This window comes from Hemitrygon akajei, chromosome 12 (genome assembly GCF_048418815.1).
Source record: "Hemitrygon akajei chromosome 12, sHemAka1.3, whole genome shotgun sequence".
Taxonomy (NCBI): domain Eukaryota; kingdom Metazoa; phylum Chordata; class Chondrichthyes; order Myliobatiformes; family Dasyatidae; genus Hemitrygon; species Hemitrygon akajei.
This window is the reverse complement of record NC_133135.1, coordinates 55,778,375-55,800,632: the sequence shown is the minus strand read 5'-3', so window position 1 is coordinate 55,800,632 and position 22,258 is coordinate 55,778,375. Positions and strand designations below refer to the sequence as shown.

At 42.0% G+C, this 22,258-nt stretch overlaps 1 protein-coding gene across 2 annotated transcripts in view; it reads left to right on the top strand.

The window, feature by feature from the left end:
* Positions 1-998: 998 nt before the first annotated feature.
* The window catches only part of lrrc7 (leucine rich repeat containing 7), a 584,278-nt gene continuing 563,018 nt past the window's right edge, over positions 999-22,258 (top strand). The window contains exon 1 of one of the 2 annotated variants that reach the window (XM_073063123.1): positions 999-1,218. The gene's annotated coding sequence lies outside the window, so the exon portion shown is untranslated. Of the gene's footprint in view, positions 1,219-1,276; positions 1,365-22,258 lie in introns of those variants that run through there. The other variant, XM_073063125.1, reaches the window with a different exon arrangement.

Here is a 22,258-nt window from a genome sequence, read left to right as displayed (position 1 = left end):
TTGGGCCATATTTGGAACACCGTTTGCAGTTCTGGTTGTCACACCAGAGGAAGGATCTGGATTTTTCGGAGAAGATGTACCAGCTTGCTCGATTGGTTTGCTTTAGGCGAGGGTGGAGACTCTTAGATTGTTTTCTCTGGAGTGCCAGAGGCTGACGGAGATAGCCTTCTCCCCAGGATGGGAATGGTCAATGCTAGGGAACATAGTAGGTTGAAAGTGTGTGTTGGGGGTGGGGGGCGGCGGAGGGACGAAACGTTTCAGAGGTACTACAGACTGACCATGTGCAGGGAAATAAAATTAATTCGAATGGCATCGTGGTGGTGGGCTAACGGACCGGTCCCCCTGCTCTTGCTACTTCTGAGGAGGGAGAAATGCAGCATGTATTCTGTTTTAACATTCAGGGTGTGGTGGACCGAAATCGCTTTTTATTCTTCAACTACAAGGTACTCGAAACAAAAATAAACCTTTAAAAACTTTTCTATTTCTATTAATAGTTTTACTATAAACTATTTCATTAGCCAGAAATCTATTTCTGGGTATTTAAAAATGGGTAACGATCTCTTTCTTACCTGCCGTCGCCTTTTTGAGAAATACACGTTTGCAAATCAATTTCCCAAATTCAGGTGACTTATATTCATTCATAAGCCCAGTTTATTTGAAATAATATTAGGTGACGCGAGAGCAACAAGTTACCGTTGAGTGGCTGTCGGTTCTAAACCTAGATATAAATAAAGAAACAGCTCCGTCAACACAATGCACTTAACTTCAGTGTACGAGTGACAAGTCCCAGGATTCTTCTACATTAGCAAGCCTTGTAAAGACCATTCCGATAGTAACTCATTGGAATGACGCTTCGCTTGAAAAGCCAATCGTGGTATGAGTTGGGCAAGACTTCGGTAAATAAATGGTGTGATTGACGGCCTAATTCCAATTGAACGTTGAATCCTTTCCCACGAGCCGCAGGATAGTGCTGTGATCGTGAGAACACACCTATAAACCGCATTATGTTCGCGAGCAGCCAGGAAAAAGTAATAATTGGGAAATCCGGTGAATGTCTGTGTAAAAAGATGTGTTAATATCCAAATCATATAATTGGCGAGTGAAAATTGCAATTCAATCAACTTCATTACGATCCTGGATTGAGAAGGAATTGCACATCAGTCGCATCTCTGCTGCGACCTTGGGAGCATGTACAAATATGTAGATCACCGCTGAACGGTAGGTTTGGTGCAGTTTAAATTATTACCACGTGGTTTCATGTAGATTACAGATTTAGCACCAAAGTTTAATTTTAAATCGCGTCTTACCGACAAAAAGATGCCGATGACTCTGAAGGTGATATATTGGCGTCAAAGGGGGATCAGGTATGTGCGGATCCTGTATGGAAGGATCGGGGACTCGAGCAACTGTGGTTTGACAGCGGAATACCGGTTTACCGAGTAGCCGATGTTTGTCGTGATCGGTTTTCAGAATTCGTGTTACAGGAATATAAAGGATGAAAATACTTAGTCATAAGGAAATGTCTTATTTATATCAGATAATATAGTTTTGAACATGCGGAAAATAAGTACATTTCTCTTAATATGGCCGTGATAGTCAAATTTAAGTAAGTCATAGACTTGTCTGATACTGGAATGGTATGCCATGGCAACACGATACTGTGAATTTTCTTGATTCTGTCCCCCACATCGGGATTTTTTTTTCTCTTTTCCACCCGTTTAACAATCTAGATTAGAAACGGGTTTTTTTTTTGCGTTTTTATAATGGCAGCAGTACTAATGGAATTAGATTTTTGAGGACTAATTATAGAGGTGTTTATGTAGAAGCATTGTAGGTTCATTTCATGTGTCCACCCACACATTGCAGTTTTGCCTTATGCTGCGAGGTTTATACTTGTTCCAGTGAAAATTCACCGTGTGCTCCCAGCGCTGCAAGGCTTCAACGGAGTAAGCTCCCACCGTGATAGTCCGCAACTTGGAATTAACTACAAGGTCATTCAGTTTGCTACTCATCGTAGAAAATGTAATTTAAAAATGAAGTACGTCTCATTAAATACGCATCCGAAATAGACGAAGATGTAGTGACACCAGACATGAATATCTACAATGTCAAACAGTAGATGCTAAGGAAAAATATGCTGGGAACTGACACGCAGATCCATATTCATAGAACAGTACAGCATAATACAGGCCATTCAACCCACGATATTGCACCGACCTTTTAACTTGCTCCAAGATCAATATAATACCTCCCTCCTGTATAGCCCTAAATTTTTCTTTCATCTGTATAAGAGTCTCTTAATGTCTCTAATTTATCTGCCTCTACCACCATCCCTGTCAGCTTGTTCCATGCACTCACCACTCTTAAAAAAACCTACCTCTGACATGCCTCTTTATTCTTTTCTGCAAACACCTTAAATTATGTCCTTTCTTGTGAGCCATTTCCACCCTGTGGAAAAAGGTGTTGGCTGTCTACTCTGTGAAGATATCTAATCTTATAGTCTCTGTCAAGTCTCCTCTCATCATCCTTTGCTCCAAAGAGAAATGCCTAGCTTACTCAACATTTTGTCTGACATGCTCTGTAATCCAGGCAGCATCCTGGTGAATCTACTCCACACCCTCTCTAAAGCTTCCACTTCCTCATGATGAGACCTCTAGAACTGAACACTGCTCCAAGTCTGGTCTAACCAGAGTTTTATGGAGTTGCAACATTGCCCTGTGGCTCTTGAACTCATGAACTCAATTCCCCAGACTAATGAAGGTCAGCATTTAATCAAAAGTACTATACAACAATCAAATGTTGATGAATTTTAAGTGGAGAATTATATTGATTGTAACTGTGCCTGAACAAAGTCGAAGCTGCCTCAGTAGGTTGTATGGCAAAAGACCTGTGCAGCATAATTAACCTCCTGTTTCCTCACCAAGCTGTTCCTGCAGAATCTCAGCACTGACTTCCCGGTGGCCATTTCTAGGAGCATTTATGGTTAACATTTTCCCCCATTATCTAAGGTGATGCTAAGAATACTTCACAAGCAATTAAATACTTGTGAAGTGAGTTAATTCACCATTGCAGTGTGGGTTCCTGAGGATGTTTCTCCCTCTTACCATACTCCAGCAGAGGAAATATAGTTATCACATTTATCTCTCTGCAAGTTCTCTCTGAGTCATAGGTTTGCTTCCATCAGATCACCTTGCAGTTTTCAGAACTCTAGAGAATATTGATTTATTCTCCATTTTCTCAGGATAATCCCTCCATTGCCCAAAAACCAACTCTCTTGCACTGCTCTTAAGCTGAATATATCTTTCCTGGAATAAGGAGACAAATATTGTACATATAACTCATGCTAAATTCCTGCAGCAAGATTATTGTGCTCTTGTCTTCCATTGCCTTCCCATGAAGACCAGTGTTCCATTTGCTTTCTTATTTACTGCACCAAACATAAACATTTTCAGATTATTTAAGTAGATTGAGGATTCAGATCAGTGAGAGAAAAAGAACGCTTCGATGGTATGAGGTTACTAATACTAAATATTAAAACAAAGAAGCAAGAAGTCACTAGAATATTAATAAAACAATGAGTCACACAACTTTCTGCCTGCTGACTGATTTGGAGACGTTAAGGATCCTGGCAGTGTTCATGATCCCTGTCCAAGATGTTCGATGAGCTAGCTTATTCTTAAAGTTAATAAGACCACAAGTTTTTAATCTTGCAAACAACTGTCAAGTACTTTTAAGATTAGTTGTCCTCTGTTTTTTAAAAAAGACTATTTATTATTTATTGCACCAGGATAGGGCTAGTTTTTGTTACTCCTTCTGAAAAACGTTGTCTTATTTTACTGCCATATGTCTTTACAGCTAAATGCTTTCAGGGCTCATGATTTATTTGTAGCTGTATGATTTGATGCCCCAAGATTTACTTATTTTTCTAGACAAGCCTGTATGTTCAACCTGAATGCTTTTAGCTGACAAATTCACTATATTGCAGATATACTTTTAACCCTCATGCAACAGTTACTAATTGAAATGACCTAGCTTTTTCTATTCTTCCTACCAAAGTAGGAAGTCTCCCATTTCTCATTGGACTTCATCTGCAATCTTTTTACCCACACAATTAAATTCACTCAGTCAGTTCACAGGCATTTTGTGTCATCCTTAATTTACCTTTGCACTTACATTTCTATTGTCAGAAAAGGTCAATACCTTAAAGTTAGCCACAGCACATTACCCTGAGCCACCCAACTGGTTACAGCTTGTCAACTTGAAAACAATAAATTCATCTCTACCCTTTGTTTTCTGTCAGTTAGCCAATCTTCAATACAAAATAACATTAACTTTAATTCTATGATCATTTGAAAAGCAAAATAAAACACAGTTGCTCAAATTCTGAAATACAAATAGAAAAATGCTGGATGTAGTCAATTATTCAGGCAGCATTTGCAGAGAGAGAAAGAAATGGAAATAACAGTTTAAATTGATACCTTTAATCAAAACTAGGATAAATCGGCAAGTTAATTCTTTTTCCTTTCCATAGAAGCTGTACGATGTTTAAATATTTCCAACATTTCCTGTTTCCATAAATTCTGAAAGGATACCTTTGAACATAGAACATAGAACAGTACAGCACATTACAGGCCCTTCGGCCCACAATGTTGTGCCGATCCTCAAACCTTGCCTCCCATATAACCCCCCACCTTAAATTCCTCCATATACCTGTCTAGTAGTCTCTTAAACTTCACTAGTGTATCTGCCTCCACCACTGACTCAGGCAGTGCATTCCATGCACCAACCACTCTGAGTAAAAAAAGCTTCCTTTAATATCCCCCTTGAACTTCCCTCCCCTTACCTTAAAGCCATGTCCTCTTGTACTGAGCAGTGGTGCCCTGGGGAAGAGACGCTGGCTGTCCACTCTGTCTATTCCTCTTAATATCTTGTACAAAAATATCTTTGCTTTTAGAAGTCCAAATAAAATAGATATACTGGAACTATTCTATAATATATGCTCAAAGAACGCTGACTGAAATATTTCTTCTCTAAAACCGTGTTGGCTTTATCAAATTTATTTGTAGTTTCTAATTTACTTTTTTCTTCCTTTCTTGTGTCCATATCAAATTTATTGATATGGACATATGTACACCCAAGATATAAATGCTATCAAAATTTGTTTTCTGCAGCAGCACAGTACATTACAAACATACAGTACTGTGCAAAAGTGTTCGCCGCATGTAAAAAAAATTGTTAAGCGAAGAAACTTACACAAGAAATGAAAAGTTTCTATATATCAAAAAATTTACTGTAAAGAGCAGTAATCAGTAAAAAAACAAAACCAAATCAATATCTGGTGTGGCCACCCTTTACCTTTACAACTGTATCAATTCTCTTAGGTACACTATCATGCAGTTTTATAAGAAAATATGCTGGCAGGCTGTTCCAAGCATCTTGGAGAAGGTGCCACAGTTCTTCTGCTGAATTTGGCTGTCTTGCCTGCTTCTGTCTCAAGATAATCCCAGGTAGTCTTGACGGTATTGAGGTCAAGGCTCTGTGCAGGCCATACCATCTGTTGCAGAACTCCTTGTTCTTCTTTTCACTGAAGATAGTTTGTTAAGTCTTTGCCCATGTGTTTGGGGTCATTGTCCTGTTGTAGAATGAAATTGGGACTGATCAGACACCTCCCTGATGGTACTGCGTGAGGGATGGAATTTGCTTGTACTTCTCAGCATTGAGGATTCCATTAATTCCGACCAGATCACCAACTCCATTTGCAGAAATGCAGCTCCAGATGTGCACAGAACCTCCACCATGCTTCATGTTTGGCTGTGTGCAGTGCTCTTCTACCGATAAATTGCTTCCTGTTTGAGCCAATAATTCCAAATTCTGACTTGTCAGACAAGAAAACTTCCTGCCATTGTTCAATACCCCACTACTTGTGTTTCTTTCTTCTAATGTGAGTCTTGGCTTTATTTCCACTTTAGAGGAATGGCTTTTTGGTGGTAACTCCTCTATGAGGACGACTTCTGACAAGACTTCTTTGGACTATAGGGGGATATACTTCAGTTACAGTGGTTTCTGTGAGTTCAGAGATGATATTGGCGCTGGACTTCTTCTGATTTATAAGGGACCTCAGTTTAATGTATTTGTTATCTGCTGCATTCAGTTTCTGTGGCCAACCACTACATCTCCGATCCTCAACTTTGCCTGTTTCATTGTGTGTTTCTTCAAATGAGCTTAGACAGCACACGTCTGGAAGTTCCTGCCTGCTGCAAAGTTTCTGCTTGGGAGAGACCTTGCTGATGCAGGGTGACCACCTTGTGTCCTGTTGCTATGTTCACGCTTGCCATGGTGTAAGAATTGATGATTTGAAGGTTAAACTGTCATATCTGCCACACCCTCACCTTTTCATCTGGTCGTGTTTCACCCAGTTCCATTTCTTCTCCACCTGTTCCTGTTTCAATTAATCAGTTTAGTTCATTCAACTCTTTAGCACCTGTTATCTTTGTTCAAACATGCACTGGGCTATATACCTACAAAGTAATCAAGGTCTATCACTTAATTGAAAAATTGTCTATTACTTAATATGTTACTTTCTGTAATGAAGTACCATTTAATTTTTTTGGAAAATGTTTGGAAATTTAAAATTTGCTCATTTCTACTGACACACTAATGCAAAAGATAAGCATCTTAAACAAAATTTCTATAAAGAAATCTAGAGTGCCTAAGACTTATAAACAGTACTGTATTAATGTAAATTGATATTGATATAAATTGCCCATTATTTCACACAAAATGAAGTAAACATAACATTAGTGCATGTTGAAGGGGAAAAAAATAAAAGAAAGATGTTCTGAGGTAGTATTAGGATTTTTCAGGTTGTTTCGAGAACCTGATGGCAGTGGGGAAGATGTGTGGGTCTTCTGGCTCCTACACCTCCTGCCTGAATGGCAGCAGTGAGAAGAGAGCATTGCATGGATGGTGGGGCCCTTAATGATCAATGTCACCTTCCTGAGACATCGCCTCTTTTATATGTCCTTGATGGTAGGGAGAATTGTACCCATGATGGAAGTGGTTGAATCCACCACTCTCTGTAGCCTCCTCCACTCCAAGTTTCTCAAGGTCTTCGTTGACATGTTCAATCTCCTTAAGTTTCTAAGAAAGTAAAGATACTGGTGTACCTTCATGTTTGCATCTATGTGCTGGGCCCAGGATACATCCTCTGAGATGTTAGTTGCCTAACTTCCCCTTCCTAAAGTCCGCACTCATTTCCTCAGTTTATTTGACTTTGTGTGCAAGATTGTTGTTATGACACTGTTCAACCTATCCTTTCTCACTCCTGGATGCCTCCTTGTGATTTTATCTACAATAGTGATGTCATAGGCAAATTTGAAGATGACATTGGAGCTTGGGTAGTGGGGTGGAGATGCATCTCTACCAAAGGAGGTTAAAGGTGCTCCTTCCCTCCACAAGCTTGTATGTCACTCTTGAGCAAGGTGTAGCATCTGCTTAGCTCCCTGCTCAGGGTTACATGAGCCATGGGAGCAGGTGGTGGATGGTCTTATGAGTAGCTGATGCATATCACAAGTCTTGGTTATGTGACCACAGACGCCAGGCAGATTATCTCTGAAGAGTATTGGTAATGGCTGGGGCCATCCTTCTTGTAAAGACACTGCCCAGAAGGAGGCAATGGCAACCACTTCTGTAGAAAAAATTTGCCAAGAATAATCATGGTCATGAGACCATGAACACCTACATCATGTGACACTGCACACAATGACGATGACTAGAACTTTACATCGTATGCAGTCCAGAAAAATCACCAATGCCTCGAATTTTTGAGGATGCTGAAGAGAGCTGGACTTTGCACATTCAGTACATACTCATGTCATTCTAGAGATGCATCCTAATAAGCTGCATCACTGGAAACAGCACGGCGGTGGGCAAAAAGACTCTGCAACGGGTAGTGAAACTGCTCAATATGTCACTGGCACCAGCCTACCTGCCATCAAGGACATATATACGGAAAGATGCCAGAAAAGGGGCAGTAACGTCATGAAGGATCCCACACGCCCTGTTTCATGTACTCTTTGTTTTTGAGTCTGGTGGTCCTGACGTGCATGTTATGTAGCCTCCTCCCTGATGGCAGTAGGACAACTACTTTCCTCTAGCAGTAAGGCTGATTGACATCTCCACCCACTAATTCCACCACTACTTTATTATTTCCTGTTAGTCACCTCATGTACAGCCAGGTGTCACATTGTGGACATATAATCAATCTATGTATATAACTATCTTTATTGTGCCTTTTAAAATTATTATTATTGTGTTCTTTATCTTTTGTGTTTTTTTTTTGTACTGCATCAGATCCAGAGAAATAAGTTATTTTATTCTCCTTACACTTGTGTACAGAAAATTATATTAAACAATCTTGAATCTTGAATTTATATTTTCTTTTCAGAACAGGATATTGGTTGAGACTACCTTGGTCACTGGAAACAAGTTCTGAGCAGCCAATCTCTATCACTTGCACCATGTGAACGTTTTTGGGCATTTGTGGTGTTTAAAGAATGTTAAATCTTAGAATGCATGGACTCATATAAAAAGTACTATTGGAAATACTTGTATGTTTGGAATGTTTTTAGTTTGTGACTAGCTACTAACTGGCTTTATAACATGTGAACTAGGGAGACAGTGAGAGGAGGGAATAAGAAAAGGATGTATTGTTGTTTGGAGGACCGGTTTTAACTAGAGGAAAAGGTGGTGGCCTGGTAAGGAAAAAGGGGTTGCTGTCTAAATGTCAGATCAGTTGCAGAAAACCAAATGACACTCGCAGAGGAGGCATTTTGGGTAGTAATAAGATCATAAAGTACTGGAGCAGAATTAGGCCATTTTGGTCCATCGCGTTTGCTCCACCATTTCATAATGGCTGATCCAATTATCCTCTCAGCCCCAATCTCCTGCCTTCTCCCCGTATCTCCTTGTGCCCTGACCAATCAAGAATCCATTAATTTCTGGCTTAAGTATACATAAAAACTTAGCTGCACAGCTCCCTGTAGCAAATGATTTCACAGATTCACAACACTCTGCCTAAAGAAATCTTTGTTCTAAAAGGACACTCCTCTATTCTAAGGCTGTGCCACCTGGTCTTAGACTCTCCCACCATAGAAAAGATCCTCTTCGCATCCACTCTATCAAGGCCTTTCACCATTCGATAGGTTTCAAATAGGTCACCCCTCATTTTTCTAATGCTTCTTTTTATGCATTTACACGCATGGGGTTTGCTGGCTAACTCTTCTTTATTTCCCATCCTAAATATTCATGAGATAGTCATGACGATTTATATGTTGAACTGCTGCAGTTCGTGTAGTGATATAATGCTCATTGAGGTTGGATGGGGGAATTCCAGTATTTAGTGCTAGTGATGATGGGACTGTGATGTATTTCGAAATCAGTTTAGAAGTGAAGCTTGCAAGTGGTAGTATTCTCATGTGCATGCTGACTTTATCCTGTGCTGTAATTTCAACTTATTTCCATAGAACTTTATTAAGTTACTGCAGTGCATTTTGCAAAGTTACACATGGCAGCCATGGTGCAGTAGTCATAGAAGAAGTGAATTTTAAAGGCAGTAGGTTAGCTACTGATCATGTAGGTTGCATTGTTGTGAATTTCACACAGCTTCTTGCATATCGGATCTACAATCTTCCTGGCAAGTGGGTAGTATTCCGTACTCTAATTGCCAAATAATGGTGAAAAAGAACTGAATTCACTGTCATAAGGTACCCAGCTTTGACTTGCTCTTGTAAACAGCATTCAGTTGGCAGACTCAGAAAAAATTCCCTCCTTTTGGAGATGTCTATTGCCTGGTAGATGCTTGATGCAGACCTTATTTGCCACATCAGTTTATGCCATGACTATTGAGTTGATCCTACATTCAGAGGTGGCTTGCTTCATTAAGAACTGGAAATGCTCTTATCAGTGACCATTCATTTCTGATCTGGTCCTGAGGAGAGGCATTGAACAACTTAAAAATAAGGCATATTTTGCTGCTCAGAGGAACTCTTTGTAGCAGCACTCCAATTTGGAACAGTTATTCATCAAAGATTATATTCTTCTTCCTTTGTATTTACTATGATTCAAATTCAGAAGGAAATTCTGCTCTTGACTGTACTTGTACTCTTTGAAGTTAGCCTAATGACTGTCAAGGGTTCCCTGCTCAACTTAGCAGTGAAATTTAACTCCTTTGACCATATTTGGCCAAATGGTGTAACGTGGTTTGGAACTCAGATGCTCTAGTGATTCCCAAACTAAGCAAGAGTAAGGAGGTTAGAAGGGAGGGAGGGCCAGCAGACGGGAATGTTAATGATACTTTCCATCAGCTTGTTATTGATTGAGAATAGATTGACAGAGTGGACGTTAGCTGGATTAGACCTGCTTTTTATGGACTGGAGGTATCTGCGATCTTTCAGTGAGTGGATGGGAAAATTATAACTGAACTGGAAAGGCTTAGCTTGATGCAAGCTGCACCAAATTGGAAGTGCTAGGCTGCTCCTCTTCATTGAGATGTTTGACTTGGAGTACGAAACATAGAAGATGAATCCCTTCCAATTTGGACAACATGTGATGTCCATGCAGAGGCAGCAAGCTATGCAATTCAATTGAGTGTACATAATGGAACATGTGAGTATGCCTGATCCCTGCATGTTACTTATCTAAGGAACAGATTCAGTGGAAGGAAGAGTTTATACTGTGTATTGAAATGGCTGTGGTAAACCAGAAAAGATAGACATATTGCTGTTTTATTTTATTGGCTACATGGAGCAAGAGTTATATCATGCTGTGAAAGTCTTAAATGAAATTCCAAGGGGCCATTAGATGGATTATAAGCATATTGTAATCCACCTTGAATTGTCATCATAGTGTGACCACCTTTATCTGTTTAAGTTGTCTTCCTACACTTGTATTTGTGGTTCTATGAGCCATCTTTTTAAAAATTAGGAGTAATGTTCCAGTTTGACTACATCTGTGTCACTGTGCATGATTGTCATTGCTTGACTCAGAAGCATTAGCCAAAAAGTATTCAGAGAACCCATAGAAATTCTTTGTATTGCCTCCAAGGATACTTGTTCACCTGCACTCTTTATGTACTGCTTTTCAAAATGAGAAATCATACCCACAGTTACCAATTTGTTCATTTGGATTTGATTTTGTTTCTTTTCAGCTTTCTTCCTAAGGTGGGCACGTGAGCCTCTGCATTTGTATATGCAAATGTTTTCTGATTAGAGTACGTAGCTTGGGGATGGGGAGGCATGTTAGTATTTTTTCTCCTCCTAGTTCCTGTGATACTAAGCCAGTCATCATGGATTCACCTTCGCCACTGAGCAGGTGAGAAGGGCTCTGGGGAAGCTCAGACTCAGCAGATGGTGTGAACCCCAGGGAGTGTGTGGAGTTCTCCAGAATATCTTTCTCAGCCTGGAAAAGGTCCCGACTGTGTGGAGAATGTCACGTGTGGTCCTGGTACTCAACAAGGGCCAACCAAAGGTCTTGAATGACTACCCTCCAGTGGCCCTGACCTCACACATCATGAAAACCCTGGAGAGGCTGGTCTTGGCTCACCTCCAACCCCTGGTCAGATCAGCCCCCGAACCCTTGCAGTTTGCCTACGAGGAGCACATTGGAGTTGACGATGCTGTCATCTACCTGCTGAACAGATCCTACTCCCATCTGGATAAGCAGGGCAGCACTGTGAGGATCATGTTTTTTGATTTCTCAAGTGCCTTCAATGTCACACAGCCCTCATTGCTGGGGTAAAAGCTCCATTCAATGCAGGTTGGCACTTCTACTGTATCCTGGATAATGGACTACCTGACTGGCAGAGCACAGTATGTGTGGCTTCAGAGCTTTGTGTGTCAGACATGGCTCTAAGCAGCACTGGGGCCCCACAGGGAACTGTATTGGCTCCCTTCCCGTTTACCCTGTATACCTTTGACCTTAAGTACAACACTGAGTCATGTCATTTGCAGAAATTCTCTGATGACTCGGCAATAGTTGGGTGTATAAAGGAGGAATACAGGGCCTTGGTGAAGGACTTGGTCAAATATACAAACTGAATCAACTGCAGCTGAACATCAGTCAGATAGAAGAGATGGTGATGGACTTTAGGACGACTAAGCTTGCACTGCTCTGTTACTACTGATGGTGAGGATGTGGATGTGGTGAGGACCTACAAGTACCTGGGGATGCACCTGGTTGACAGACTTGAGTGGAGTACCAACACAGAGGCTGTGTACAAGAAGGGCCAGAGTCACGTCTATTTCCTGAGGAGACTGAGGTCCTTTGAAGTATGCAGCCCTCTCTTCACATTTTCTATCAGTTTGTTGTCACTAGTACAATCTTCTATGCGGTGGTGTGCTGGGGCAATGGCATCAAAATGGGTGATGCCAACAGGCTCAATAAACTGATTAGAAAGGCTGGCTCTGTTACAGGAGTCAAACTGGACACACTGGAGGCTGTGGTAGAACAAAGGACCCTGCGGAAAATCTTGGCAATTACTGGACAATGTTTCTCACCTTCTGCAAACCACCTTGGTTCAAGAGAGGCACACTTTTAGTAGTAGACTAAGATGACTGCGCTACTTCTAAGAATGCTATAAGAGGTCAATTTTACCCTTGGCCATTTGGCTCTACAATGAGTCAACCTATAGCTGGGGAATTGATGACACTCTCCTCTTAGACTGCTTGTGGCAACTGGTTTTTTATTCTTTCTACTTCTCTTCTAATATTTATATCTGTACACTTGTAATGCTACTGTGACACTGTAATTTCCTTTGGGATCAATAAATTATCTATTTATCTATCTATCTAATAACCTGTCTGATGTACTCTTTTCTATCCAGACAAAGACAATTTCATTCTGAAGGTGGATAAGTCACAAAGTTGGGGATGAGTACTTCACAGTTGACTTTTTATGGCATTTTAGCATTAAAGAAATTATGATAGCATGCACATGTTTTTCCATTGTCCACATATTAATAAGTAAATATTTCTTGATCAGAATATCATTTTTTTGAACAGTGATAGGAAAGCATTGTATAAATTAGCTGTTGGTAGCAGCAAAGCTGAAAAATGGGGAAACTTGATCTGGCAGAAGACTTGAAAATATTATTGAGGGTAGCCAATATACAAGAGACTCCTCCACACTGGCAGGACTGATCAGAGCACTGTGTGTCTGTTTCTCCTTCTCATGTCAGCATGATAGTAATGTTTCTAAAGCCAGAATTCAGCTCCCTTTAGTATTGGGTGGAAAAATGGATTATTAGCAATCTGCGTCATTTGTGTGAATTAGAATGACAAGCGACTGATTCATGCAGCCTGAAATGTGTAGGAACAAGCATGTTTAGAATGGTGCTGTTACTGAGGTGCAATAAGTTTTATTGTCTGATCCTCTAAGTTTCAATAAATACATAAACTCCTTCAGGCCTATTAAATATTTGCTCTCATGTGGCTTCTCCAGTGTTGTAGTCTTTTCAAAGCATATTCTTAGTTTTCTTGAGAAGGGAATCATAACAGGAGGTAGAGTGTCTGTGACCCTCTTCTCCTTGGTGATGAACATATTGGCCAAGTCAGCCGAGGTCGAGTGCAGAGCTCATTGCCCAGGTCTGGTGCCCGTCAGCCACCAATAAGAACATTCATGGATGAACTGACTGTAACAAGGACATCAGTGCCGGGATGCAGGTGGATGCTTCAGGGTCTGGAGAAGCCCATTACTCGGGCAAGGATGAGCTTCAATCCTAAGAAATCCAGATCCTTAGTACTTAAGAGAGGAAAGGTGGTTGACAAATTCTGCTTTAAATGGGGAGGTGCCCAAATTCCAAGCCTATCAGAGAAGCTGGTGAAGAGCCATGGCAAGGTGTTTAACAGCCCACTGAAAGACTCAGCATCCATCAAAGCAGCCAGGGAAGAGCTGCAGCAATGTTTGACTGCTGTGGAAAAGTCAGGACTAACTACCAGGGAAATTCAGTAGGTTTCAATAGGTACATTTACCGTCAGAGAAATGTATACAATATACATCCTGAGATTCTTTTTCTTCGCAAACATCCACAAAACCAGAAGAGTGCCACAAAGAATGAATGACAGTCAAATGTTAGAACCCTAAAGATCCCCTCGACTCCCCCTCCCATGCATAAGCAGCAGCAAAGCAATGGCCCCCACCCCAAGTCTAGGAGTTAACGGCGTGGTATTCACCCTTGGATTCTGTGGCCTCTGCTAGTCTATGGTGTCCCAATGTCAACAGCTGAGGCCTTTTAGTGAAAAATCAGCAAGCACCTACAGAGGTAGCTGGGTGTGCCTAGGAGCCAAAGCAACGTCGCCTTGTACGTGGGAAGAATCAGACTGAAACTCCTCACCAGCAGTGTGAGCAAGGAGTTCATGGTCAGAGAGTCCAGTGACATGAAGGTCTAGCGCGCTGGCATTGAGGTGCGGGTGGGCAGGAGGTGGAGGGCACAGGATAGCTGCGCTGTTGTGTGTTGGCGGGCTTGGGCTGCTTCCCAACTCTCCGCCACGATAATCTGCGAGGAAGAGCGAGGCGCCAGTTGGGCCAGCAGGAGGTGCGAGCTACTGTGGAGGAGCTGCGTGCCAGCAAGATTGCTGGTGTGCAGCAACAAGGCACGTGGACAAGATGGGACCAGGTACTGCAACATCTCATGGGGGGAAGTTTGCCGAGCTGAACCAGTCAGCACATGACGTCTTCCCAAGCCCAGCAAACCTCTACTGTTGGGGTAAGGCCGAGGGAAGGGAACACTACAGCATTTCCTCAGCTGCTGCCCAAAAGCCCTGGGGGAGGGCATTATCATTGGCACCACGACCAGGTTCTGAAGACAGTTGCTGACGCCTTGTGCACAGCCATTACCCAGCAAAGCAAGCAATTGCTTTTATCAAGGCAGGGGAGAAGGCTCAAAACCAATCCAAGGAGCATACCGGCCTCCTAGGAAGGGCGAAGGACTGGCAATTGAGAGTCGACCTAGGGAAACAGCTCAGATTCCCTGAGAACATCTCCTCGACTATGCTTAGGTCAGACATAGTGTTGCTGTTAGAGTCATCTAGACAACTGGTCACGTTGGAGCTGACCATTCCGTGGGAAGACCAGATGGAGAAAGCCCATGAAAGGAAAAAGACAAAGTACCAAGACTTAGTGGAGGGGTGCTGCAGCAAGGGGTGGCATAGCTTGACTTGAAATGCAAATCCCCTGCCCTTTAACCAAGTTGTTGTACGCCCATAGAGGTGGGCTGCAGAGAGTTTGCTGGTCACAGCTGGATGGGCATCTCAGGAGCCCAGAAGAGGAAAGCCATCAGGAACAGCACAGAAGCAGCAGAGCGAGCCTTGAGTTGGCTGTGGATCAGGAGGACTGATCCACGGCAGAGTGGTACTCAGACACGATTCGGGATCTGATCAACCCTGAAACAGCCAGGTTACATCACTGATGTGCCTGAGTGCATCGCAAGATGTATCATTCTATCACTAGGAAACGCACAAAGGTGATTGTTTCTCATGCAATTCTCTCCTCTACATGCACATGCATTTGACATCTACCAATGATGCTGTTGTTCAGAGCAATGTTAGAAACTGGTGTTGGACATGAAAGTATTCAATAACACATCTTTTATTTTTTCTCTTATTTTACAAATGTGAAAATGATGTGAAGATTGTGCACTGCATGTTACAAGCTTCTGTGCTGTGAATTACAAATAAATCTATTTAAAATGTTCTAATGCTAATAAAATAATCTGCATTCTACAGATAGAGTATTACTTTAATTAATTTACAGGATGTGGCCACTATTGACAGGCAAGTCTTTATTTCTCATCATTAACTTCTCCTAGACTGTTACCTTCAACTTTTATAGTCCTTCTGGTAAAAGTGCTGCTGCAGTGAATTCCTGGATTTAGGTCCAATGAAGGTAAGAGAGTGCAAGCGCATTTTGATTTAGAATGGTATATGACCTGAACTTAAAGGTCATGGCGTACCTATATGCATTTGCTAATATTAATGTTTTTATATGGTGGTAGACATCATGAGTTTGGTAGATGGTGTCAGGATGGCTGAGGCAATTAGCTGCAATACATTTTCTAAATGATAAAATTTACAGCCACTGGTGAACAGCGACAGTTTTGTGGTGCGAGAGAGGTGCCAATTAATTTGGTTGCTTGGCGGGTGGCAAGAATCTTGTTGAAGATGATTGTCATATGTGACTTCTGGGTTAGAGCATTGTGTCAGTGTCCCTGGACACTGCTCTGGGGAACTCCTGCACTGATGCCCAAGGGCTACCGGGATTGATCTCCAACAACTGCAAAAAATCTTTCTTTTCAGAGAAGTATCTCAATGAAGTATTTTTTGTTACCCCTCTCTCCCCAAAATCCCATTGAATTCAGATTTATCAGGGCATCTTGATACAATATTTGGGTGAATGCTGCTTTGATATCAGTAGAAGTTTTTCTTGCCTCCTCTCTATAATTCAGCTCTTTTGGTTCATGTTTAGACCAAGGTTATAAAGCAACTTGTAGCCAAGTGATAGTACTGAGTGTATCTTCATCTCAAGACATTTCATATTAAATTTGGGAAGGGCATCCAGGACATCACCAATTACAAGACAACATCACCTGACTGTGCAGGTGATGCCTCCCTCCCAAATGCGCTGAATAACTTTTACGCCCGGTTTGAGGCGGAAAATGACATAGCGGCGAGGAAGTCCACCCTCCTGCAAATGACCAGGTGCTGTGTCTCACCATGGCCAATGTGAAGAGAACCTTGTGCAGGGTCAACCCATGGAAGGCTGCTGGACCAGACAATATCCCTGGTAGAGTGCTCAGAGGATGTGCAGACCAGCTAGCAGATGTTCTCACTGACATCTTCAACATCTCCCTGAGCAGCGCCACCGTTCCAACGTGCTTCAAGGCTGCCACCATCGTCCCCGTGCCAAAGAAGTCTTCAATGTCCTGCCTAAATGACTACTGTCCCGTTGCACTCACATCCATCATCATGAAGTGTTTTTAGAGGCTCGTCATGAGGCATATCAAGACCCTGTTGACCCCCTCACTGGACCCCCTGCAGTTTGCGTACCGTCCCAACCGCTCAGCAGACGACGCCATTGCCACCACCCTCCACCTGGTCCTAACCCATCTGGACAAAAAAGACACATACGTTTGGATGCTGTTCATAGACTTTAGTTCAGCATTCAACACAATCGTCCCTCAGAAACTGATTGGAAAGCTGAGCCTATTGGGCCTGAACACCTCCCTCTGCAACTGGATCCTAGACTTCCTGACTGGGAGATCTCAGTCAGTCCGGATCGGGAGCAGCATCTCCAACACCATCACACGGAGCACGGGGGCTCCCCAGGGTTGCGTGCTCAGTCCACTGCTGTTCACTCTGCTGACCCACGACTGTGCTGCAACACACAGCTCGAACCATATCATCAAGTTCGCTGATGACACGACCGTGGTGGGTCTCATCAGCAAGAACGACGAGTTAGCTTACAGAGAGGAGGTGCAGCGGCTAATGGACTGGTGCAGAGCCAACAACCTGTCTCTTAATGTGAACAAAACAAAAGAGATTGTTGTTGACTTCAGGAGGGCATGGAGTGACCACTCCCCGCTGAACATCGACGGCTCCTCAGTAGAGATCGTAAAGAGCACCAAATTTCTTGGTGTTCACCTGACGGAGAATCTTACCTGGTCCCTCAACACCAGCTCCATAGCAAAGAAAGCCCAGCAGCGTCTCTACTTTCTGCGAAGGCTGAGGAAGGTCCATCTCCCACCCCCCATCCTCATCACATTCTACAGGGGTTGTATTGAGAGCTTCCTGAGCAACTGTATCACTACCTGGTTTGGAAATTGCACCATCTTGGATCGCAAGACCCTGCAGCGGATAGTGAGGTCAGCTGAGAAGATCATCAGGGTCTCTCTTCCCGCCATCACGGACATTTACACTGCACGCTGCATCAGCAAAGGAAACAGCATTATGAAGGACCCCATGCACCCCTCATACAATCTCTTTTCTCTCCTGTCGTCTGGGAAAAGGCTCCAAAGCATTCGGGCTCTTATGACCAGACTATATAACAGTTTCTTCCCCCAAGCTATCAGACTCTTCAATACCTGAAGCCTGGACTGACATCTTGCCCTACTGTCCTGTTTATTATTTATTGTAATGCTGGTACTGTTTTTGTGCACTTTATGCAGTCCAGTGTAGGTCTGTAGTCTAGTGTAGCTTTCTCTGTTTTTTTTAATTACGTAGTTCAGTCTAGTTTTATTGTACTGTGTCATGTAAACCATGGTCCTGAAAAACGTTGTCTCATTTTTACTATGCACTGTACCAGCAGTTATGGTTGAAATGAGAATAAAAGTTGACTTGACTTGACTTGACTTGAACTAGTGGGATTGAATTGATTTTGTTTTGGTTAGGATATTTGTGGATTTTTTTTCAATATTGGATAGAATCTGTTCTAACTGTCTTGGCGGAGCTTGACTTGAAATGCTAATCTCCTGCCTTTCAACCAAGTTGTTGGAGCTTGTAACTCTTTGGGAAGATGGGGACCTTGAAAATCAGCTGAGATAAGCACTTATGGCTACAGAAGGCAGCATGTTCTTCAGGCATATCTATTAAACTTAATTGGCTCATGATCCATGAGGATGATTGAGAAGTCTCCTCCTCCTCTAATTATCTATTAGCATGAATCATTGACTTGCGTGACTGCAGATCTTTGATCCGATCCACTGACTATATTGTTGTCCGTTGCTTGCTGGTTTTTGATTATTATCATAGGGATATCCTGAGGTGCAGTTTTGCCATTGTTGATACATAATAATGTAGAATATTAAGTATATATGTAATAATAAAATAGAGGTACAGTATATGCCCTATCACTCTTATTGAACCAAATTTGAAACCTTAGTTCAATAGTAATGCTAGTGTGTGAGATGTACAGTAAAACTCCATTTATTCAGCTTTAGGACTTTCAGTCAGACTGCAGATTGAATGTTATTCTAATTAATTCTCTAATTAACTCTCAGGAGCAGCTAGAAAAGAAATCTATGTTCTTTTGGAGTTCTGAAAAATGAGGATTGATTTGATCAAATATTTTAAAATGGTCTTCCTCTATACTTTTCTCTTCCTCTTGTAGCTATATTAAATTAAAAAGATACCTATAATCTTACCTCATTGCAACGGAGAAGTAGGTACTTATTAGGTCGTAGAAACTGCTTTGGGATGTCTTGCATTAGTGCAGATTAGGACAAGTGAGCATCCGACCTTTGTTGGTACCTGTACCATTGCGTAAAGTTTAGTACAAATACAGTGTATCAGTGCAGTTGGGGGATTGGGAAGGGTGGGGATGTGGTGGGGTGGATGTAGGAAGGTACAATGATGGAGGTTTACAAATTTCTTTTGGTTTTAGACTGGATTGTTCCCGTCCAAACCTCCTGTCTGTATCCCTTCCCTTCACCTTCCTGCCTGGAACCTTGCCTCGCCTCGCCCCGCCCCGCCTCACCTCGCCTCTGCCTGGAGCCTTGCCTTGCCTCACCTCATCACACCCCACCTCTGCCTGGAGCCTTGCCTTGCCCTGCCTCTGCCTGGAGCCTCGCCCTGTTTGGAACTGTCTGTCCATGTCCACATCTTCGCTAGGTATCAGATACACACGGGACTTCAACACTCTATCATAAGGGCTGGACAACCCAACTGCATACCCCTTACTAATGTAACACTACCTCAAAAGCTTCAAGAAGCTGGCTATTCAACACACATGATTGGAAAATGGCATCTAGGATTTTATAAAAAAGAGTGTCTGCCCACACGTATAAAAAAAATTTAAAAAAAAAATTTCTTTTGGTTTTAGAGCAAGAATCTGCCTGTTGTTTGGTGCATGCCACTTTAAAATATAACTGAAATTTTATTAAATATTCTGCATTTTTTATGCTAATGCAGATTTGTATTCCATCTGTGTTGTAGAATTCTATGGGCTAGTAATTCTACTGATACTAATCCTATATTTTCATTTATGTGGTAGTGAATTTTGCCTTTTAATTTGTTAAATGGGAAAAAGAAAAGAATATATTTTGCAGCTAATAGAAACATACAGCATATTACAGCATCTTCAGCCTACAATGTTATGCTAGCCAAGTAACCTACTCTAGAAACTGTCCAGAATCTCCCTACGGCATAGCTCTCTATTTTTCTGAGCTCCATGTACCTAGCTAAGAATCTCTTAAAAGATCCCATTGCATTCACCTCTACCACATTCACTGGCAATACTTTCCACGCACCCACCACTCTTTGTGTGAAAAACTTACCTCTGACATTCCCTCTGTACCTGCTTCCAAGCACCTTAAAACCATGCCCCCTCGTGTTTGCCATTTCAGTCCTGGGAAAAAGCCTCTGGCTATCCACACGATCAATGCCCCTCACCATCTTGTACAGTTCTATCAGGTCACCTCTCACCCTCTATTGCTCCAAGAAAAAAGGCAGAGTTCACTCAACCTTATTCTCATAAGGCATGCTCTCCAATCCAGGCCAAATCCTTATAAATTTCCTCTGCACACTCTCTATAGTATCAACATCCTTCCTGTAATGAGGTAACTAGAACTGAACACAGTACTCCAAGTGGGGTCTAATTAAGGCCTTACATAGCTGTAACATTACCTCATGGCTCTTGAGCTCAAACCCGTGGTTGGTTAAGGCCAACACACCACATACCTTTTTAACAACACTGTCAACTGTGCAGCAGCTTTGAGTGTCCTATGGACATGGATCCCAAGAACTTGCTGATCCTCCATACTGCCAAGTGTCTTACCATTAATATTACATTCTGTCTTCAAATTGGACCTACCAAAATGAATCACTTCACACTTTTCTGGGTTGAACTCCATCTACCACTTCTCAGCCCAGTTCTGCATCCTAACCTCCAGACTATCCACAACAACCCCAACTTTTGTGTCATCAGCAAACTTACCAACTTACCCTTCTACTTCCTCATCCAGGTCATTTATAAAAATCACAAAGGGGGGGGGGGGTCCCAGAAAAGTTCCCTGGGAGACATCACTGGTCACCATCCTCCATGCAGAATATGAACTATCCACAACCACCCTTTGCCTTCTATGGGCAAGCCAGTTCTGGATCCACAAAGCAAGGTCCCCTTGGATCGTAAGCCTCATTCTGAATTACTTTTTGAATGGGGAACCTTATCAAATGCCTTAATGAAATCCATATACACTACATCCACTACTCTACCTTCTTCAATATGTTTTGTTAAAGAATTCAATCAGATTTGTAAGGCACGACTTGCCCTTGACAAAGCCATGCTGACTATCCATAATCAGATTATGTCTCTCAAAATGCTCATAAATCCTACCTCTTAGGATCTTCTCCAACAACTTGCTCACCACTGAAGTAAGACTCACTGGTCTATAATTTCCTGGGTTATCTCTACTCCCTTTCTTGAAAAAGAGAACAATGTTTGCAATCTTCCAATCCTTTAGTACTTCTCCCATCCCTATTGATGATGCAAAGACCATCGCCAGCAAACCCCTCCCTCACTTCCCACAGTAGTCTGGGGTATATCTCATACAGTCCTGGTGATTTATTTAACTTAATACCTTTAAAGCTCTAGTACATTTTCTTTTTTAATGTCTATATGCTCAAATGTCTTAGTCCACTGTAAGTCATCCCTACAATTGCCAAGGTCCATTTCACTGGTGAATACTGAAGCAAAGTATTCATTAAGTACCTTCGCTACCTTCTCCAGCTCCATGCCCATGTTTTCACTCTCACTCCTGATTGGTCCTATTCTCACATGGCTCATCCTCTTGCTATTCACATACTTGTAGAATGCCTTGCAGTTTTCCTTAATCCTGCTCACCAAGGCCTTCTCATGGCCCCTTCTAGCTCTCCTAATTTCATTCTAGAGCTCCAACAGTAGCTAGTTTCTTGAACCTTTCATAAGCTTTTCTTCTTAACTAAATTTTCTACATCCATTGTACACTATTGTTCTTTTACCCTACCATCCTTTCCCTGCCTCAATGAAACATACCTATGCAGAATGCCATACAAGTACTCCCTGAACATCTACCACATTTCTGCCATGCATTTCCCCGAGAACACCTGCTCCCAATTTATGTTCCCAAGTTTCTGCCTAATAGTGTCATATTGCCCCCTGCCCCTATTAAATGTTTTCCCAAATTGTCTGCTTCCATCCCTCTGCAGTGTAATGGTAAAGGAGATAGAGTTGT